At 42.0% G+C, this 22,492-nt stretch overlaps 1 protein-coding gene across 2 annotated transcripts in view; it reads left to right on the top strand.

The window, feature by feature from the left end:
- FRMPD4 (FERM and PDZ domain containing 4) overlaps positions 1–22,492 on the top strand; it is a 204,981-nt gene that overhangs the window by 74,047 nt on the left and 108,442 nt on the right. The gene's annotated exons all lie outside the window — the stretch shown is intronic.

The following is a 22,492-nucleotide window of genomic DNA, read 5'->3' as shown; positions in this document are numbered from 1 at the left end:
TAAATTTCAAAAACGAAGAAGTTCCTTGAGAGTGGAAGTTAGGATATGTCTAGTGAACATTTAGGTAAACTAAATTGTGGTAAAGAAAATAGTGATGCTAATGCATGTTTGTATTCAAATGCTTTTAAGCTGTAAGTCAGACTCACAGTGTAAAATTTCTCCTGATTGAGGCATTCATCATACAATAAGACATTTTTTAAGAGAATAAAATATTAATATTAAGGTATTCTCTTCTCTCCGCCATCGGTTATCAATAAGCAGAATGGAAATGATTGTATTCACACGTATCAATGGGAGATCAACATTTTTTTACCCACGATTTAAAGTCTGAGAAATTCAGGTAGAAACTTGAAGAAAAGGATTTTAAAAGAACATATTCCTAATTTTCTGTTTCCTACTGTTAGTTTTTTATTCCTCTTGTATTGGTAAAATAACATTTAATTCTGATATTTTTTTCTTTTTTTCTAGCGATCTGGGAATGTAGTTTAAAAACACAATATATGTCAATGGAAGGAATTGAGCAAGAGTAAAGGTGCTTAAATCAGAGAAATTGTAGGAATTAGTTTTGATGGTTCACTTTAGAAGTAAAAGCCTTATATGTTCAGAACTAATATAACATATTCATGTATCTACAGCACTACCTGGTACAGCATTAGACATATTAGTAGTTACTTAATCATTACCCATTAAAAGATAATTTTCAAAACAAGGGAAAATCATGACTCTCGTACAGATTTTTTCAAATTTTTTTAAAGATTTCATTTATTTTTCTTTTAAGATTGTATTTATTTATTTGACAGAGACACAGTGAGAGAGGGAACACAACAGGGGGAGTGGGAGAGGGAGACGCAGGCTTCTCGCCGAGCAGGGAGCCCAATGTGGGGCTCGACCCCAGGACCCTGGGATCATGACCTGAGCCAAAGGCAGACACTTAACCAATTGAGCCACCCAGGTGCCCCTACTCTTGTACAGATTTAAAACTAACCTGTGTAATAGATTTCATTTAACTCATTAGTTAGGAAAGTGCTCTTATGTTACAACATACCAAAGGAGAATCCAAGAATAGATACCCATGCAGATCAGAAATATCGATGTAAATATGCAAATGGAGGCAAAATCAGCTTGCACAGTCGGGAAGGCTGTCAGTAGAATCTCCCTGGCCTTCCAGGATGGAATTTGCACATCTATCTGTGGTCAGGAATGATTTTGCATTGCTGTCTGTTATCCATGATTTAAAGAGTTGTAAAATAGCTACCACAGAATCAGGTAACCAGGAATGGTGTGTTCTGGGTAATGTAATTTTTTCCACTGAGGCTCAGGTTCCCACCCAATCGATTTTTTTTTTAATTGATCTAGATGTAGATCACATGGGCAGTCGTTGGGGTTGCCATCCAGGTTTGGCTGATTTCAGAGCTGTTTGTTCTTGCCCGGAGGAATCTCCTTCCTAGCTCATCTCTAGGTGCCGTTCCACATCCCCAAATGGCTCAGTGTTCTGCACCAGCTTATCGTGCAGCCTTTCGACTTCCTTCCAGCTTTGTCTCTCTGGGCTCTTTTTCCTCCTTGGCCTTGCCCTTGAGAGCCTCCCTGGGCCTACAGGCCTCTCCCTAGTGCTTACGGGGCAGTTCAAAGTCCTTTCCCAGCCGCCTAGTGTGCCCACTCAGCCGAAGCCCCCGGGCCTCCCAGCGTCTCCTCTTACCCTCGCTGGGACTCGTCTTCACAGCTGCTTCTCCTTCGCTCTCCCCTGTCTCCAAAGAAAACGACCTTGAAGGGACGCACTGAATTTCCTGTCCCTTTGCTGGGGAGGGCAGCTGACTCAGTCTTGGAGACACGCTCTCCTCCCCCAGCGCGCCCCCTTGAAGGAGAGGCACAGTGATGTCACACTACCTCCAACGTTTCATTCAGAAGAATTCCCTGTCTACTAACTGACGTAAATAATCTCTCTCCCTTCCCCACGTCTTTTCCTTTCTTCATGGAAATCCAGACACTGCCCTGTAGTGCTGCACTCCAGCTCCCCCTCTGAGCTGCCTTAGATTAAAACCCTGTGTCTTAAAACAAGCTCACTTCTGGGTCACAAATACGCACTGAGTAAATTTAAATTGCTTCCATTGCCCTTTGATCGTGTGTTGGCCTTACCCTCTTAATTTATACTCCTCCTGGTTTGTTTCACTTTAAAAAGTCGAATAGCACTTTATGGTTGTTTTTACATTGTTATCGCTTTGGGTCCGTGTATATTTCCCAAGAGTTGCCAGGAGGTGAAGACACTTGCCCTAGACAGGACTCGGAATTTTCGCCCAGGGCATCTCCTGGTAAATGGGAGCCCTTCCCGCCAGTGCCTTAGCGCAGCATCCAGCCGCCACCTGCCCGAGAAGGCAGAACTCGGCTCCTCTGAGCTTCACCACCAAACAGGTATCTTCCCTCAGCTTTTCCCCGCAACACCACAGTACAAAACACAGAGATACTGTTATCTCAGTAAGTAAAACTAAATGTCATTTTTGTTTGAAATGTCTTGAAGTAACCTGCATCCAAACCTAAACTCTGAGGTCAAGATTCTCTCCCCAATCGTTCAGCCTGACCTTCGTTTATTGAGCTATTAAACTCTCTTCTCCCACAATGAATAATTCACTCTTCAGCCAAGCATGCCTGTGAATTAATTAAATGAAAACCGCACAAATGATCCTAAGAAAACCCTTATTAACTTGCATATAAGACATATTTATGCTGTTTACAGATAGCTGTTGCTATGGAAACAATTTGTTTCTTAATTTTTGAACAGTTGGCACACGAAGTAGGTATGGGTCTTGTGTAATTTCTTTCGAGTATGCATTTATATGACATTGAACATGGCAATGGCTTAATGAGAAGTAGAGTCGGCTGGGTTTGCCCCTCTCCTTTCCTGCCTGTTTCTCCTTCCTTGCCCAAGCCGTTTCAGGCTTTCTATAGTGAGGAACAGCTCAGAACCGTCATTCTGTCTCATAACTGTAGATGATCAATTATCATTCCCCTTTGTAATTGGCAGTCATCAGGCCATGTCCTGGCTTTTCTGGAGTACTCCGCTAGAGGACCCCGGCCTACTCTTTCTTACCCTTACGGGCAAGCATCGGTCTCCGCCTCTTCGCCATCTGAATGACTGTGTCTACAGTTAGGTGGTATGATAAATCCTCTCAAATCTGGGGAACTTTGAAGAGCGGTTGCCTAATTCCTGTTGTCCACGTGACTGAAAATTCCCTCGCTCTTTAAAGCTATGCTCAGCTAATCACGAGGTGGCCAAAACTTTAATTCTCTTCCACAAGGGTTATTTTGTGTGGTCAGCAGTGAACATCTGTGTAAAGTAATAGTGATTTTATTTCTATTTCTCTTAAACAAAGGCAATATTTTCTAAATTGAAGAAAACAGCAAGAAAAAATTAATAAGCTTCATGAGCTTTTTCACTTCGCATATATAAAATTCTGAAACAACTTGCCTTGTCTTCAAAAGACAGTTATTCCAAATGTTCCTCAGACACTGTCTCCAAGAGGGTTCCCTAAAGAAAGGAATCTGTGTTCCCAAAATGACATGCAGTATATACTGGTTTTTGAGGTTCACAGTGTGTTGTGTTTTTTAAAGATTTTATTTATTTGAGAGAGCAAGAGAGCACAAGCTGGGGGAGCAGCAGGCAGAGGGAGAGGGAGAAGCAGGCTCCCCACTGAGCAGGGAGCCCGACGCGGGACTTGATCCCAGGACCCTGGGATCATGACCTGAGCCGAAGGCAGCCGCTCAACCGACTGAGCCTCCCAGGCGCCCCCCCAGCAGTGTGTTTTAGACTTTAAAAATCTCTGATGATTCTTGCAACAATAACAAACCCCGTTTAGTTTACTCTTACTTTTTCCAACTTAGATTGATACATTGTCTCCCAGATGAGAGACCCTGTGTTCAAGTGACATGTTAAACTGAGCTTAGGAGGCACTCAAACATGTTCAACTCTTACCATATACATTCTAAGTTCATCATATTAGGGTTCCAAAAACTCCTTAAAAGGTATGATCGAAGGAGAGGTGACTAGGGTCTCATTGACAAGAGCAGAATACATGCTGCTTCTGGAAAAAGACTTGCCCTTGTTCTAAGATGAAAATTAAAGATAAAGTCATTCTTTATAGTATGGCTTCACAGTCAGGGTACTAGGGACATTTGAGGTCAGATGCTGCTTTGCTGGCGGGCCTGTAGCTATGGGATGTTGAGCAGCATCCCTGGTCTGGACCACTAGAGGCCAGGAATCCCTCCCATCCCCAGTTGGGACAGACAGAAAAGTCTCCAGGCACTGGCAGAGGTACGCTAGGGGGCCAAACTGCCCCCCTGTGCGAACAGCTGCCTTAGAGCTTCCTAACAGTGGATAACCACCAATTCCTTTTCCACGGGAAATATTCCAACTTGTTCAAAATGTGGCTTGTTCCCTTCTGGCAATATCTCATATTTAAGGTGGAACCAAATAAAACATTTGAAGGTAGTTGCTTAATATAATTGAGAGGTAGGGCCAGGAAATCGCCAAAGGGAACCTTGATCGAGTGCTTTGGTTTTGTACCTTTAAAGCATAATGGGGGCGCCTGGGTGGCTCAGTCATTAAGCGTCTGCCTTCGGCTCAGGTCACGGTCCCAGGGTCCTGGGATCGAGCCCCGCATCGGGCTCCCTGCTCCGAGGAAGGCCCGCTTCTCCCTCTCCCACTCCCCCTGCTTGTGTTCCCTCTCTTGCTGTGTCTCTCTCTGTCAAATAAATAAATAAAATCTTTAAAGCATAATGGTGCTCTGTCTTACTTATTAAAAGGGACTTAAAGGGCAATCTGCTTTTGTTCGTAGATCGCTGGTGAAACACCACTTAAAAACTCTTCCAGCTGAAAAAAATCTCAGAAGCCAATGAAGGATAACAACTCAAGCAGCGCTATGTAAAGAGCAGCTTAGAGAACAGAGGGTAGAACAGCCCCCCGCCCCCCCAGAGACTTTCTGGGAGACCAGACTCCCCCAAATTCTTCCTGCTTCTCACAGTTTTAAAAGACTAAATTCAGGGGCACCTGGCTGGCTCAGTCGGTGGAGTGTGAGACTCCCGATCTTGGGGTCCTGTGTTCGAACCGCTCGTTTGGTGTTGAGACTACTTTAAATAAAAAAGTCTAAATTCATTTACAGTGGTAACGTGGACTCCTAAAACAAAACTTCGCTTTTTAACACAGGCTTTCTCTGACTTCAGCTCCGGCCCATAATCTGGGCATCCCGTAAGTTTACCATTGATCAGGGGTCCATCTAGTACTAACTCCCTGGGGAAAACAACTAGAGCAGCGGTTCTCAAAGTGTGATCTCAGGACCCTCAGGAGTTTGGAAGACCCATTGGGGGTCCACGATATTGAAACGATTTGCATAATAACGCTGAGGTTTTAGTTGCCCTTTCCATCTCAGTCTCTCACAAGTATACAGTGGCATTTGCTGCACGTGTGATCTTACAAAAGAGCTGCAATAAGGAAGCAGAGATGAGCAACCAGCTGTCTCGTGCTAATCCAGGCATTAAAGAGATTTATGGAAATGGAAAGCAATCCTATGCTCCTCATTAATTGTTCTTGTTTGCGAAAACAGTTATACCTTATAAATATGTTGTTTGTGCTACAATATATAGGTTTATTATTATTTTAGTATATTAATAAGTATTTTTATTTTTTATAGATTTATTTAGTTCAGAGAGAGAGAGAGCATGGGCAGGGGGTGGGCAGACGGGGGGGCGGGCAGAGAGAGAGAGAGAGAGAGAGAGAATTCCAAGCAGACTCTGAGCTGAGCACGGAGCCCAATGCTGGGCCAGGTCTCACAACCCTGAGATCACAACCCGAGTTGAAACCAAGAGTTGGACGCTTGACAGACTGTGCCACCCAGGCGCCCCAATATAATAATAATTATTAACAGTTTTTCACCGTTTTTATTTCCAATGTGGTGAAGATCAATAGATACCACCCATGTAAATGAAAGCTCTTTGAGGTACCTAGCAATTCATAGTCGGAGAAAGAGGGGTGCCGCGTCCAAGAGTTTAAGAAGGACTGTGCCAGAGAACGAGAATATTCTGCTGGGTGCGTGTGGACAGGGAAAGATCAGACTAAACTCAAAGGAGCCCGTAGCATGGGGGAGCATTTGAAATGCACATTGAAAGGTAGTTTAAAGTCTCAGGGCTGGGATTCATTAACGTCTTCAACCCAATAAAATGCCCCATTAAAAGTCAGGTTTCTCTTCTGACACTCTCCTATCTCCTGAGGGCACTCATTAAACAGGAAAATCAATAAAATGAGTCTCCTTCCTGACAGCTTTTGCATCGTCTTCGCCTTCTACTAACTCATAACTAGAAGCTCTGATTGCACGAGAGGGAATGCAGGTCCCTCAGCTGTCTGGTTGTCCTTTCCACCCGATCCATCGTTCCCTCCTGGAAGTGACAGATCAAGGAGGTCCCTCAAGTGAGGCTCGCTGTTCGTGGAGAACTCATTAATGTGCATGATTATTTAAATCTGTGGGGAAGACAAAACCAAAAACCAGAAAGCCCGCATTAGCCTGGGTCATCAGGCTTTCCTGTCCATCTTCCCAGGAATCTGGCAGGTCACCTCTCCTCTCTTTTCCCCGTTTGTTAAGTAGGGTATAAAAACCAGCCGAAAAACTTTGTTTCCTGATGGGCTAAACAGGAGGCTGTAAATTAATTTTTTAAACTTCAAGACCTAGATTTTCAACACCGCGTCTTATCTCTCTTGTGACCCTCTCTTATCACTTAGTCCTCCTGCTCAAGTTGAGGCCCAGGTCGGGGAGCTGGGATCCTTTCCCTTGGAACACACAGCAGGTCGGTAACATTCTTAGCCTTGAGCTGTGTTCGTGTTTCGAGAAACCTTTTAGCACTGAACCCAGTGCTTCTTACATTGCCCTTCGAGGATCTGTTCACAGCCACTAACCCTTTCCCCCCGAAAGATACATTTGGTAGGCAGAATAAGGGCCTCCTCCAAGAGTTTCATGCCCTGGTCTCCCAGAATCTGTAAATATGTTCCAGAAAATGGCAAAGGGGCAGTCTTGGTTGCAGGTGAAATCAAGGCATCTAATCAGCTGACCCTAAAATAGGGAGATTGGCCTGGCTCATTCAGGTGGGCCCGCCGTGGTCACAAGACCCATTGAATGAGCAAGGGGGAAACAAAAGGGTGAGCTTCAGAGTGATGGAATGTGAGGAAGAATTGACTGGCATTTGCTGACTGAAAATGAAAGGAGGCCACAAGCCAAGGAATATAGGAAAAGACCAAGAAGCAGATTTTCCTCTGGAGCCCTCCAGATAGATAGGAACCAGCCCTACAGACACTTTGATTTTAGCTCAGTGAGCCCCCCTTCAGACTTCTGACTCCAGAACTATAAAATCATAAATTCGTGTTGGTTGAAGCCACTGAGCTTGGGGCAACTGGTCACAGCAACCTCAGGAAACCAAACCGTGTACATCCATGCTCACACACCCAACTCTGTGTACAATTCCAGGGGGGGTCTCTCTGCAGAGGGATGACCCCATGATGCGTTCCCCAATGTCATTTTGTGGCTAGCCGTAGACTCCAAAACCCCTCCTGCCTTCTCATTCACAGCCAAGTTCCGAGTTAAAATGGGCTGGTTATATGTGCTTCTCATAAAAATAAGGGCTTTACCTTCATGTTAGATGGATTTCTTTCTTTCTTTCTTTTTTTTTTTTAATAAAACCAAAATCAGAAAAAGAGTTTCATTTCGGACTGTTAATGAATCATGCTGAATATGGGGAGGGACCATAAAAAAGATTCCTGCTCCGAGCAGGGCCCACATGAATGCAGACATTGAGGATGTCTGGGCCTGCAAGGACTCGGGAGGCAGTCCATCTGTCCAGGGTAACTTTGCTTTTTATCATAGTGCATTTTCAGCTGCTGAAGGCCTGCCTGCAGGGGACGTTTATGAATCTGGAAAGTTGTCAGTCCCTCCTTCACAGCAGCACCCTCGGGCACCCTTGTGGGAATCCAAGTGAGAAAAACAAATCCGTTGTCAAGGTTGCAGGAGGCTGGCTGCGTCCTGGCAAGAGGAAATGAAGGGAGGGCACGTTCTCAGGGGTGTCCTGGGGTGCCACGGGGGGCAGCCCACTGCCACAGGTGTCATGTTGCAAATCTCGGAAATCTTGTCTGGAATCTGAGAAGGAAACGCAGATCATTTAATGTGAAGGATTCGTCACTCTTTAGCCACTTTCTGTCTGTAGTAAGAAGATGTGTAGGTGTGGGCATTCACTCCGAGGCCGGTTTAATGTGCTGTGTCTGTCATTCAGGCTGGCCAAAGGTCTTTGAGGGACAGAGATGCCTGAAGTCCATGACAGCTGTCACTTGAAGCCTCTTTGATTCCTGTTATATTGCAAATCCATGGACCTGTCTTAAGATACCTCCTGAATTCTAAGACCCTTGAGGAAAAGAATCCTGTCTTACCATTAGCCTTCTATCCCTCCAGAAGCAGGAGCCTCACATGTAGTGGGTGTTCAGTAACTGCTGATTACTTACTGGGCAGAGATGACATGTTAGTCTTCATCCCCAGCTGTTTGTTCCTTCCAAGGCATGGTGTTAGGTGCTCTGCATTTCTAAAATAAATCTCCCCAAAGCAACCGTCTCTCCTGCAGAAGCCTACACCCCAGTAGAAGAGAGAAGACCCTTATGCAGACAGCTGTCATGTGAGCAAAATCGGAGAAGTACTGTTGGAGAAGTAGAAACAAAGCCGGGAGGGTGGGGCTTGAGGGCTTGGGAGGCACTATGTCTAGAGTGAGGCTTAGGCCGGTTTGGGGGAAGAGGCTCTCAGTTGGTTGTTGGTGTCTGCAGGATTTTATTTCACACAAAGATGGTGGCCGAGACCCTCCACAACAGTTGTGTGGGCAGAGATCAGAGAGTATGGGGGACCTGAAGCCCTCAGGCTTGGCCATTGCTGAGGTGCCCCGATGGGAGAGGGGGGAGGAGTTACTAGGCACTTAACTTCAGTAGAACATAAGAGGGCAGCTTGGAAAGGGGCATGCGCTGCCCACACCTGGCTATTGCAGATGAGATGAGATGCGCTGGGCCCTGCCCGGGACAGGTCTTGGTGACTAGTCTTGTGTGTTTTTTATCCACTGTGGGAAGTGGCAATTATCGGATGTAGGTTGGGGCATACATAGCTTTTGAGATGATCATAGTAAACTGACAGACTCACACAAAACCCCCAAATGATATAAAGATAGTTCTAGATATAAACTCTGTGTCTATCTGTATAGGTCTCTGTTATAAATGTCTATACCTGTTGAGTATTCTGAGATACACATGTGTGTGTGCTTATGTCCATGTTTCTCAATTGTTTTTCATTATTTCCCCCCAAGGAGAAGAAGCTTTTTTCAACAATTTAACAATTTTTTTCCTAATTGCCCCTCCATTTAATAACAGGTATTTATGCTGTATATAAGTTTTTGTACTCTATGTATATCTGTGCTTTATATATAAAAAGAGAAAGATTTTTGCCCCGCAAGAACCAATTCCCACCCCCCCTGGAAGCGATATCACTCGTACTGAGAATGTGTAATGCACGTGTGCATATGTGTATACGTCTGTGTAGTCATCTGTGTCTTATCTTATCGCACAAAAGAGTTAGAATGCCAAGTCAGACGTTACTTACTCATTCACAGCGGAAAGTGTTGCTTTCCAAAGGATTGAATATTCCCACATTCCAACCACCTACCAGGAAAATGGAAGCAGTAGACACGGGGAAAAAAGACTGCCTAAAGACCATTGTGCCAAAGAAAGTAACGGGGATAGTTGTGCAGAGTATTTCATCCAAGGTATAGAAACACCTGACGAACTATCCCTCACTCGTAACATATAAAATCTGACGTTAGTGACAAAATAGACCTAACTCTGCAATGTGTAAAATATTGCTGTCTCATTGACAATGCTGAATGAATTCTCAAAATCTGTTTTTTCCGTTCTGCTGTTTCTAGACACACCCTTCAGAACACCCTTCCAATTTTATGATAACACAGCAATTGTCTCATACTTGTTATAATGCAGTTTAGTCGTTGATAGCCCTTGAGAACCATCTTCGTTTTCTTAATTGGATCAGACCGCAGATTCTAGTATCATCGGGGACGCATTGCAGAGCCATCTACTGAGAGAGAGTTACCCCAGCAGATCCATTATATGTTGTCCTGAGTAATTTCAGCTTCAGCGGTAACCGTTTGCTGACGTTGTCTCAAATCCTGTAGTTCCCCAGTGGAGCCCACGTGCGGTGATCCTGAGTCAGGGAGAATACCCTGTTCAACCCCCCAGCTGATGAATACATTTTCATCAATACCTACTAATGCTTTTTGGATATTTTATTTTTTAAAAAAATCTATGGATTTCATGGACAAAATCAGTTTTAATCCATCAGGAGCTAATTATTTAGTGCCTTCTTGAAATTTGTATTGGACAGAGAAGTTAAATCCAGTTCCTTTCGTGAATGCTTCACTGCAGTTCAAAAATACTCTCAGTAAGCAAAATAAAACTCAAAACGCTTCCTCGTTCTGGGCTTTAGAAGAAACTGAGGTCAGAAGAAAAAGATGTTGAAACGAGGAGGTAAAATGTCTTTGGAAAATAAAATAAAACTTCATTCCATGTGAAGAAAAGTTATTGAAACAGGTGACAAGTTCAAATTCCAGATTTCTTTAAAAATAAAAATGGGCTTCCATTTCCAATATGGCCAAAGAAACTCCTACGAGACTGATTCTCTTCTATATAATAATTATAAACTCTGAACACGATAGGGAAAAAAACTTAAACACCTACCGCAGACATTGGAAAACTGACAAAGGTAGCAAGATTCTGGAGTGGCGTTGACTCTTGGAAGAAAGGAATTGCAAGATATGTTTGCCAGTTTTTATGGGATCATGACCTGAGCCGAAGGCAGATGCTCAATTGACTGAGCCAACCCAGGCGCCCTGAAAATGTGAATCACTCTTTTTAAAAAAAAAAAAAAAAAAGATTTTATTTATGTATTTGTCAGAGAGAGAGAGAGCGTGAGCACAAGCAGGGGAAGCGGCAGGCAGAGGGAGAAGCAGGCTCCCTGCTGAGCAGGGAGCCCAGTGCAGGATTTGATCCAGGACCCCGGGATCCTGACCTGAGCCGAAGGCAGACACTTAGCCGACTGAGCCACCCAGGCGTCCCAAATGTGAATCATTCTTAAGAATAAAAGACAATCCATAGAGACCAATATTGATGATGGAAATGAGCATAACCATGCTCAATGACCTAAAATTAAATATATGTATGGTAAATGAAAAGCTTGGAAATCTCAGCAGAGAACTAGAATTCATTAAAAAAAAAAATAGAAGTTATGGAACTGAAAAATGTGGTATCTGAAAAGTCAGTAGAGCACAATTACTTTAAGATTTATATAATAATATACACTAGTGCCAGATAAATTGTCAAGAACTCTTGCTTTAAGTAACAGCCACAGATCATTTGTAGCCTGCTTGAGAATTTTAATATATATATTTTACCAATGTGATATCTCAAGTTTTAAGACAAGATTAGTGGATCTTATGCAGTCTTTTATTGCTTACTAAGTTGTTTCTTAAGTCTCTTTTGTTTTTCATAGAGTACAGTAACAAATTTGGTCTAATCTATGTCCAAGTTACTACAATTTTTGAGCAGGACAAAAATTGATATACCATACCTATGAATTCTTATTATTCAATGATGGATTATTTTCTTCCTGTCTTTCATTTGTGTCAACAGTAGAACTTGTTGTACTGACTTTTTTTAAATCCAAGAACCCCACGGCATTGACTGAAGAAGAATATATTAATTCTCCTTCGCCTCTAGAGATGGGATACTCGAAAGGTGTGTGGTTATTGACTCTGGTTATCTGGATCTAGTTTGCTTGGGAGGAGACGTAGTTTCCCAGTTTCTCGCCAGTAGAGACACTGTTTAGCCCAGCTCGTCTTTTGCTGCTGAGCCAAATCACAGGTCCAGTGGTCAGCCTATGAATTGGATTCTCTTGCATTAGGAGTCCATCCCTGTCCAAATTAGATGTGTCCCAGTGGTAGAGTAGGGGTGACATGGTTCAGGGAATTTAGGCATGGTGGTTCATCTTAGAAAGAACTATGAATGGGGCAGACACTGAGACTAATGTTTCTAGGTCTAAATCCTTATTTTGACGTAGTCTTTGAATAAATTCCTATTTCCCATAAGGCAATGATCCAGGAAATTGTCATGGACCTTCTTGCAAGATTAAGAGTTGAGTGCAGAACCCAAAATGCAAAGTGGAGTTGGTAATAGTCCCTTTTATATCTGAGTATGTCAAGTAAGTGGACACTGAGGGCAGCCCCCGAATTTGGCCTGGGATAGAGGGAGCCAATGAAGATTTCTTAACAAACGTGGTAAATGAACAGAGCCCCAAAAGAAGGAAGCATTACCAAATAGTTGAAAGGCAGGAAAAGCATTCCAGATCAAGGTAGGGAAGCATGAACGAGCAGGGTGCCAGCAGGCCTTGGAGCTCCTGGGCCCGGGAGGGTGCCCGCAGGGCTGAGCATGATGTCAGGTATCTGGTGAACCTATGAATAAGGGAAACTCCTTACCAGTCCCCGTGTTCGCTCCACCTGTCTCCCTATAGACTAGTGGGCAGCCCATCCCCTTCAGCCCAGTGCCTGCTCGGGACTCTTTGAATATGCTGGGCACCCTCCAGCCTATGGCCTTTTCATGTAGAGTTCCCTCTGCCTAAAATGCCCTTCCCCCAGGAATCTACATGACTCACTCCCTCTGCTCCTTCAGATTCTTGCTGGAGCTCTATTATTTCAAGGAGACCTTTCTCACCTCTGCCTCCTGACACTTTTTAAAAGCCATTTCCTGGTTTTTTTCTCCACACCACTTATTAGCCTCTCACCTTATGTAGTGTTAATTTCCATATTTTATTGTCCGTCTCCCTAGAATGTAGGCTCCCCTGAGTGCAGAGACCTTTGTTGTTTGCTATCCGCTGTCTCTACGGTTCTTAGAACAGTGCTTGGCGTGGAGTAGCTTGTTAAAAATACTCATGAAATGCGTGAAGGAGTGAAGTACCTTTTTCTGTCTCCTTGTACAACATGCTATAATCATGAATTAATTGCCATACTTTCACCGTCTACCCCCGACTCAGAAACGCAGATATTCAAGGAGATCGTGGAAGACAGCATTGGTGTCTCTCTACCTTGGTTTCTGTTTGAGACAGAAAATACAAATAATGGAATTGGATTAGCTTGCCCTGATAAGTCAATGATAATTGCCTGATGAGAATCATCTCTCCATTTCTTCACGCCATCCATGTCAGCAGCCAGTTCATTTTCCAAAGCTTGAAAATTGCCTGCCCAGCCCCGCCCCCAATAAATTAAGAATGTGTCTCACATCCCATTATTCAAGGATCCATGATTTGGCCCTTGCCTTAGGTGGCATCTCCAGAGGTAAAACCTGAGACCAGGGTTTCTGGTGAAGCGAGTTATTGGAATGCTTCACAGGAAAACCCCCCGTGTGTGAGTCAAGAAGTATAGGACAGGGAAGGGAAGGAGGCCTAGCAAGGTGGCAACATCAAGACAATTAAATTCACATCTCCAGAGTTGTCTACACTCTGGGGACAAGAAGCCAGAGAAATTCTACCCCAGTATACCCTTCATTGTAAGATTGCTTCTGGTTCTCTGTGAGCAGAGGCAAGGCCAGTTCTGGTGGCCTAGTGCTGTCTGCCAACCAAGAGACATGGTGCTAGCTCTTGGGAGGGAAAGCATCTAGAGACAGGAGGTAGGGAAATGGTCAGTGGATCCTAGGACTACAGGCCACGGAACACTGCCCGCATCTGCTGCCATTTTAGCCTTATTCTCACTACTCTTTGGTTGCACTTCGCCTGCCTCCCCCCTCTCCTTCCATGCCTACCCGTCCTTTAAGACCGATTTCCTCTGCTGCCTTCTCAGTCAAGCTTTTCCTGGGTCCCAGCACCTCATGGCACTCTCATTCCTGTGAACCCTCATTATAGTCTTGACCCTGGGACCCACCCCTACCTGCGTCACAAAATTGCTATTTGTCTTTGGACAAATCATTGTGTCCAATTACTCGTCTGTCAAGGGTTTGCAATCTGACCACTCAGATCCCTTCTGGGGCAAGAATTCTCTGATTCTGTGACTTACAATATTCCTGTGTGTTAAAATTATGAATAGATTTGTCAGCATTGACCAGACTGCAAACTTCTAAGGATAAGAATAATTTGCTTTCTCAACTCTACTTATGTCTTCTGAAAATTGGAAATATTAAACTCTCCAAATCGAGGTTGCAAAGACTAGGAATAATGTATGTTTAGTGCCTGGTCCATAGAAGACTCTTGAAGCAGATGATCAACCTGTTGATGTATCTTTGTACTTCAGGAAGTGCCTACTACACTCTATTGTATATCTAGAGGCATTCAAGAAATATTTGCTGCATTATGGAAAGCAAAACTATGAGCTGTCGCTAGTGAGTAACAAAGCCAAGCCCCTTTATAATGCATGCTGTGACCTTTCCCATTCTTGCTGCTAGAGGCAAGAATTGATTAAATACTGGAGAAGTAGCTTTGGGCAGATATTACAAGAGCTACAAACCCACCTGGAAGCTATGTTCACTTACCTAGAACCTCTGCCAACCTGCTGGTTCGAGAATAGTCAACTTTCAGTCTTAACCACTCTCAAAGTTTACTCTTTGCTTTCTTTAAACACAGAAAGTATGAATCTAATGCCAAAGAGATCATAGGCTGTGGTTCCTCAAAAAAAGAAAAAAAAAAAGACATCTTTACTAGCTGGTTTTTGCGTCTTGGCCCCTCTTTGCATGCTGTTCATTCTTTTTGCAGAGTTAAACATGCATCAGCGCTGGTTGCCCACTGCAAGGTTTGACCTGATCAGTGGCCTAGCTTCTTAACTTCAGCTATTGACGTTACTAACGTGACAGTGCAGACATAAGCTTTAGCTGTCACTGTTCACTCACCGATACACAGGAAGTATGAGGACCAGAAGCTGATTCCACGGCCATCCATTCTGTGATTCTCTGCTCAGAATCACAAACACCATGTATCAGACCAGGAACCTGCCCAAACGTGACTGTAGAACCTTCCACTACCAGGTAGGACTCATTGGGTCTTTTCTTAAAGACTGTTCCTTCGTGAATACCCTCCCCACCTCTACTCTCCCTATTCCCTTCCTTAGAAAAAATCCTGTGCATCATGTTTCAGGAAATTGAATGCTTTGCACAAAAACTTTCATTTCTTTTTAATATTATCCTTACTCCCAGGCACTGCCCCATGGGAGCATTGAAGGGAACAAGGCAGATTCAGGGAGAAAATTAGCCCCTTGAAAGGAAATACTTTAGTGCTTTTTCTTATTGTGGTAAAATACCCTTAACCTAAAACTTACTATTAGGGACATTTGTACCTTCATAATATTAACAGCTATGATTCTGCACCCAGTTCCACTGTGTGAGTTTTTCCTGCACCACCAAGCAATTCTCCGACACCTGCTGGGTGTCCTCAACTCAGTTCTACCTGGAGCTATTGTCCCATTCCATGGTTTAAGGGCTGGGTTTCGTAAGACAGTCCTCCCCATCCCCCCAACTTCAGAGGCCAATCGCTCATGCCATTTGTCACCTGGGCTTCTAACCAACCTCTATGCAGTGTCCCCTCCTTAGGTTCGATTAATTTGCTAAAGCAGCTCACAGAACTCAGAGAAGCATTTTACTTACTAGATCATCAGATTAGGATAAAGAGTATAACTTAAGAACAGCCAGATGAAGGAGATGTAGAGTAAGGTCTGGGGAAAGAGCATGGAGCTTCCTTGCTCTCTCTGTTCCATGTGGCCTCTTTGTCTGGCTTTCTTTCATTTAACATCATGTGTTTGAGGATTGTCCATTCATTGATTTTCATGGCTGACTAATATTCCACTATATATTTAGGTATATTTGTGTATAGCAACACTGTTTGTGATAACCAAAAAGTGTTCACACCCCAAATTTCCATTAATAGATAAATGGATATATCACAAATAGTGATGCTATGAACATTTTACATGCAATTTTTTGTTTTAACACTTGTTTTCAGTTCTTTTTGGTACGTACCTAGGAGAAGAATTGCTGAGTTATATGCAATCTCTGTGTTTAACTTACTGATCCACCGCCATATTTAGTGCAGTTTTCAAAACCATTGTGGGCTGGTATGTAGAATGCTTATGTCTTTATTTTGATTTCAGTGGTAGATAAAAGATAGTAGTTAAGAGAATTGTTAACTGAAATGATAAAGGAGACTTTGTGAAGTGCAAAGTGTCAGGACCCAAGATTTCCTGCCTTTGGGTATAAAATAAGAATCTAGTCAAGTGCCATGTCACTCACCCTACTCTGCTGTTAACCATCAGACCGGGTTGTCCATGTCTGTGGGTACCTGAATTGAAAATCAGAGTATCTTTATGTTCACTGCATAAATAAGTAAAGGTGACACCACTTATGAGGAGTTAGAGAACGGGATGCAGAGGATATCTGGGCATATTTGGTAACTATATCAGAGGCGTGAGTTAGCAATAGAGATCCTAAGCCTCCCCAACAATATTTCACATTTCAGTTTGCTTTCTCTCCCCGCTAAAAGTAAGCCAGATGGTTCTCCATGATGTAGACAAGTCAGTCTATTTCCAATTCAGTGTACTTAGTTTGTAAGGAAATCCTCCACCCCACAGCTAATGTCAGTTTGCTCAGAACATTCAGTTGCTTACTGGTATATTTCAAATGTATCTTATTTTGAACTGTTTTTCAGCTCGTTTCAAATGTGTGTGTATGCAGAAGTATGCACATATACACATATTATTTTTTATGAAGAACCATCAACATTCATAAAAAATACCGTGTCTGCAATGCTCTTAGGTGTTGTCTAAGGATCCTGGAGTATCATTATTTATCTCCAGCTTTTATTAGATAAAAGATTTTCCCTAGTCAGTATGATCCAAATATTTGGTCAAAGGCATATTGAAATAATTTAGACTATTTACTGAGTGTGTCGGATTATTTTCATAATGTAGACCTTGGCATTTTAAGTTCACTGATATTTGATAGGCTTGAATCTTAGACTCTTTGAGAAAATTTTATCCAGTATGTTTTAAATTAAGCTAATGGCTAACCTGACCCTTTCCCTTAGGCCAACAACAGGTGTTTCATTTGAAACTTTTATTGTCTATTGACGATATTGATGAATGCAGCAGTGCAGTTATCTTTTCCAGAGATCCAGCTACTCACTATTCATTCGGCTGCTTCTTAACAAATTGTCTGAATTCAAGGAAAATGCTGTGAGGAGAGAGACCCAGGCTCACACGGGTATGAAAAGTCTGAGAGACCCAGGCTCACAGGGGTTTGAAAAGTCTCAGATTTTAACATATCTGAAATTGAATACAAAAAGTGTTACATTCTGTTTCACAGTAATCCTCACACACAGAAAATGTTTATCTTTTTATGTAGCCCAGGTAAGATAAAAAGTCCTAGCAATTTTATCATTATCCTCTGCAAACCCCTAAATTTGATATGAGCAGAGAACAAGTGTTTAAACTCTTTTGTCTCCATAACCTCCTTTTTCATACACTGTTATCATTAAACACTTCCAGAGACAGGCCTCTGAAAAGTGAATTGTGGCCTTTCCATGCTTAATTTGTTTCTTAATTGTGCATGATTTTATAATGCCCATAAAATAATATTTATAGCCATAACATTTCAAAGGCAACACCTCTCTGAAAAGGAGAGTTAGATTTATTTCCAGATGTTTCTACCAAACATTTTCTTTTGTCTTTCCCTCACCCTACACTCCAATTTCATGGTTGTGATTAACGGGGCAAAGCTCCATAGCAAAAATTCATCAGCTGATTCCTTCCACCTACAGAATCCACATTTTTCAGGGCTCAATTTGAGACATAATGAAAGTCTACTTTGCATAATTATCATGTGAGACAATCTATAATTAAATGATGAAATGTGGTTTTGCTCCAGTGTATAGACAAGGCTTTTTGTGAACTAAAATCACAGAAGTTTATTTCTTTGCTTTAACTTTCGTTTGGTGTTGGGAACGGGGGTGTAATATAAACAAGTAATTCGTTTCTGACACAGTTTAAGTTCCCGTGGGAAACTTTTTAATTTTCAGGAGAGAAGGCAATTTCTTGAATTGAGGAATAACTGGAAACTTGAATATGATTGCCTCTTCAATGCTAATAGATATTACCATCAAACTTCAGAATGTGCTTATCATCAGCATTACATTTTGAGTTTTGCCTTGAAAATATTTTTTAAAGCTTTTATGATAGCTTTTGAAATACCTATACAAAAATACCTGTTATTCATCAGGCAGTTCTAAGGCCTGAAATGAACCTTGCAGAAGTTTCTAACCCTGATTCATCATCTTGTTTTATAGTCTTTCTGTTTCTTCTAACTAGATAAAACAATGCTGACTATACCAAGTTTAAAATTAAAACAATGATTCTAAGACTTCATGTGGGGAGTAACATCTCTGGAATTCTTTGGGAAACATCATGATACATTATTAAATTAAATTTAAAGTAACTGAATAGGTAAGTTTTGCTAAATTATATCTGCATTTTCCATGTATGCTTTGCACATCAACTGTATCCCATACACTGTGGAAGAGACTGAAATTAGAGATATTACACAACTTTCAAGGAGTCTGGAACCTAGTAGTATTCAGTTCTAAAATTGCCAAGGAGATGCATTTATCAATGATTTACCAAGACAAATACTGGAATAAAGCTTAAATTTAGGTACATTTTGGTCTTGACCTTTCTTGTCATGACCTTTGGGAAAAGGCTCCCATTGTTTAATATTAGTGGAGCATTTCTGCTCTTGACATGACTTTAAGAATCAAGGAAGAGAATTCCTCCTAGGAGCTAAATGAAAAAGCAAATATAAGTGTTTGGCTTTGCTCTATAGTTTTTGTAATGTGATGGTTCCCTATGTATATTTAGATCTGGGCTCAGCAAACTGTGGCTCCTGGGTCAAAGATGGCCCTTTACTTGTTTTTGTAAATAAAGTTTTATTGTAACACAGTCCTATTCATTTCTTATACATTTGTGTATGGCTGTTTTTGTGCTACAACGACAAAGTTGACTATTTATTTGTGATCAAGACCATATGACCAAAAAGTCTAAAATAGTTACTGCCTGGCCTCTTACAGAAAACTATCTGCCAACTTCTGTTCTAAATATTATGCGTAAACTGGTATTTCTAAGATTACCAATTTTAGACCTTATCTACTGTTGCTCACTCTGCCAGATAAAGGCTAGATCAGTGGCACCATTCCCTACCTCTCCCAATGTTCCTCTTCTCCTTGTAGTTCAGTTCCTGCCGCTTACTTTGTGATTCTAATTGATAGATCATACCTTTGTTTCTTTTTCCTTCTACCATAAGCAGCATGTCCTGATACTAGTAATTTCCACTTAGTGAGGTGAAAATACCATTCTGGCATCCTTCTTGCTTGCCTCTCCTTACCCTCTACTTTCCCGTATTTTTTTTTTTTTTACATATTTTGTCTTTAATAATACAAAGGTTGAAAACATTTACAGTTGTCTTGTAATCGTTACAGAGTCTTTGGGGCCCTATCTGTAGGTTGATCCTAAATTTTCAAGCTCACCGAAGACTTTTAATTTTTATTCCTAATAAAGAGTATTCATGGGCGCCTGGGTGGCTCAGTTGGTTGAGCGACTGCTTTCGGCTCAGGTCATGATCCTGGAGTCTCAGGATCGAGTCCCGCATCGGGCTCCCTGCTCAGCGGGGGGTCTGCTTCTCCCTCTGACCCTTCCCCCTCTCATGTGCTCTCTCTCTCAAATACATAAATAAATAAAATTTAAAAAAAAAAAGAGTATTCATTGTATCGCTAATTAGTGCTGGTTATATTGCCACTACTTTAAAGTGTTTTTTGTTTTTCTAGCAGTTTCTGTGTTTTCATGTTCCGCCTTGCATGTCCTGTCCTGAACATTTTGTTCTTCTCAGTGGTAGAGGCCCATCTCTGGAAGTACCTTCTTTCCCACACTTGTCCCTCCTGAATCCCTCCTCCTGCTCTAATCTTGATTGCTGACTTCCTGAGCCACCAGCAAATGGTCATCTTGGGACTTGGCTGCCTTCTTTCCTGTGTTGGAGCCAAGGTTATCTTGATCTCATGCCTTGCTCTCTCTTGATTTGATTGGAGCACATCCTCCGATCATTTTCTTAGAGAAGATGCGTGGGAAGTAAACCTTCTAGATCTTTGCATGTCTGGACCTGTCTTTATTTTGCCCTCACGCTTGACATAGAAATCTAGGTTGAAAGTTATTTTTCCAGGAAGGTTTGAATTCTGGCTATATCGCCTTCAGGCCTCCAGGCCTGCGTTGACATAGTGCTCCCATTCTCCGCCCTTTGTCGTCCGTGTATCTTTTCTTTCTGTAGCTTTAAAGATGATTTCTTTATCCTTGGTGTATTAAAATTTCATTGTGCTGCATCAGGATGGGAAGGTACTTTTATTGTCGGGCTAAAGGCTCTCCAGCTAAGTTCTCAGGTCCTTCAGCCCAGAGACTGTTCAGAATCATTTCTTTGGTAATTCCTTTCTCCCTATTGTTTTCACTTTTTGATTTTAGAAATTCTTACCAATTTTGTATTGGCTTTTCTGAATTGATCATATATAATTTTCTTTTGTTTCCTTTATATTTCTAACACCTTGTCTTCTTACTTAGTTGTCTGAAGGATTTTTTTAAAAATTATCCTTCAAGGGGCGCCTGGGTGGCTCAGCTGGTGAAGCGTCTGCCTTCGGCTCAGGTCATGATCCCAGGGTCCTGGGATCGAGCCCCACATCGGGCTCCTTGCTCAGCGGGGAGTCTGTTTCTCCCTCTCCCCTTCCCCCTGCTTCTGCTTGCTCTCTCTCAAATAAATAAAAATATTTTTACAAAAATTTATCCCTCAAGCTTTCTATTGAATTGAATATGAAAGTATATATTTACTTTTCAAGAGCACTCCTTCATATTCTCATATTCCCTCCCGATTTTTGTTTTCAATAAAGTGCTGCAGTGCACATCCTTGGGTACACAGCTCTCCCCAGTTATCTTATAGGATACAGGCCTAGAACCAACATTGCTGAGACACATAATATATGCATGTAAATTTTGGAAGCTTATGATGGCCCTTCAGAAACAGGTTGCACCAGCTTACATTTTTACTTCAAGGGGGAAAAAGTGGTATATCAGTATTTTACTTTGCATTTCTCAATAAGACTGAGTGTCTTTCAGAACATTATTAGCCATTTGTATTATGTTCATCTATGTCCCTGATCATATACTTCACCATTGTGTATTGGATTATCTTTGGTTTTTGAATTGTACAAACTCTTTATCTATTACATATATCATCCATTTGTCTGTTCTATATGTTGTGCCCATCTTCTGGCATTTTCTCTTATAACTTTGCTTATGCTTTTGCCCTCTTAAATTACTATGGAGTTGAACCTGTTTGTCTTTTCCTTTTTAGCTTTTAGATTTCACATTATATTTGGAAATTCCCTTCCTACCACAAGACTCTAAATGTATTCTTTAGTATGTTAAAAAGCAAAAAAAAAAAAAAAAAATTCAACTGAGTAAATTTGAAGATCTAATTGGCCTTACTCAGTGACTCATGAATCAGGCAGCACTCCATCCAGCAAGTAGACAGGAACTCCAAAGAACTGCACAAAATAAAAGGCTTTTATGGATAGAAAGGGGCAGGAAAAAGAAATTTCTAGTGAAGACTAGGTGTTTCAGACAAAGCCTCCTTCCTCCTAATGGGGATAGGCAGGGTCTATCAGATAGATTACCTCACTAGTGCTGACCAGGTAGTTTCAGAGTGAGTGCAAAGATTACATTCCTGGGAGAGGCTGAAACTACAATTAGATTCGGTATTCAGTCTTGGTTTCCTGACCTGGGGCTTAGCACAAGTGACTCCATTTTGAGCTTGTCGTTTCTTTTTTTAAGAAGTATTTTATTCTAGGGGCGCCTGGGTGGCTCAGTCGTTAAGCGTCTGCCTTCGGCTCGGGTCATGATCCCAGGGTCCTGGGATAGAGCCCCGCCTCGGGCTCCCTGCTCCACAGGAAGCCTGCTTCTCCCTCTCCCACTCCCCCTGCTTGTGTTCCCTCTCTTGCTGTCTCTCTCTGTCAAATAAATAAATAAAATCTTAAAAAAAAAGAGGTATTTTATTCTAGTACTTTCATAGCTTAAATGTGACTGCTCAGCTCAAGTATAAATGATAAAAATATTACCCACCTAGCAGGTTTGTTGTGAGAATGAATGTGTCCATGCGTGTATATCATCAAAGCAGTGCTTGGCAAGCTCAGGCCTGTTCACAGTATCTGCTGCTTTTATGGTAATGGTTCTTTTCTTCAGGGCCTAGCCTAGTGCCTGATTAAAAGACATATAAAGATTAGATGAATGAGTATAAAGTATTGAAGGGAATGGAAAC

This window comes from Eumetopias jubatus, unplaced genomic scaffold, assembly GCF_037043125.1.
Source record: "Eumetopias jubatus isolate StellerSeaLion01/CBP00866 unplaced genomic scaffold, mEumJub1_p1.0 scaffold_11, whole genome shotgun sequence".
Classification (NCBI taxonomy): Eukaryota; Metazoa; Chordata; class Mammalia; order Carnivora; family Otariidae; genus Eumetopias; species Eumetopias jubatus.
This window is presented reverse-complemented; position numbering and strand designations above follow the sequence as displayed.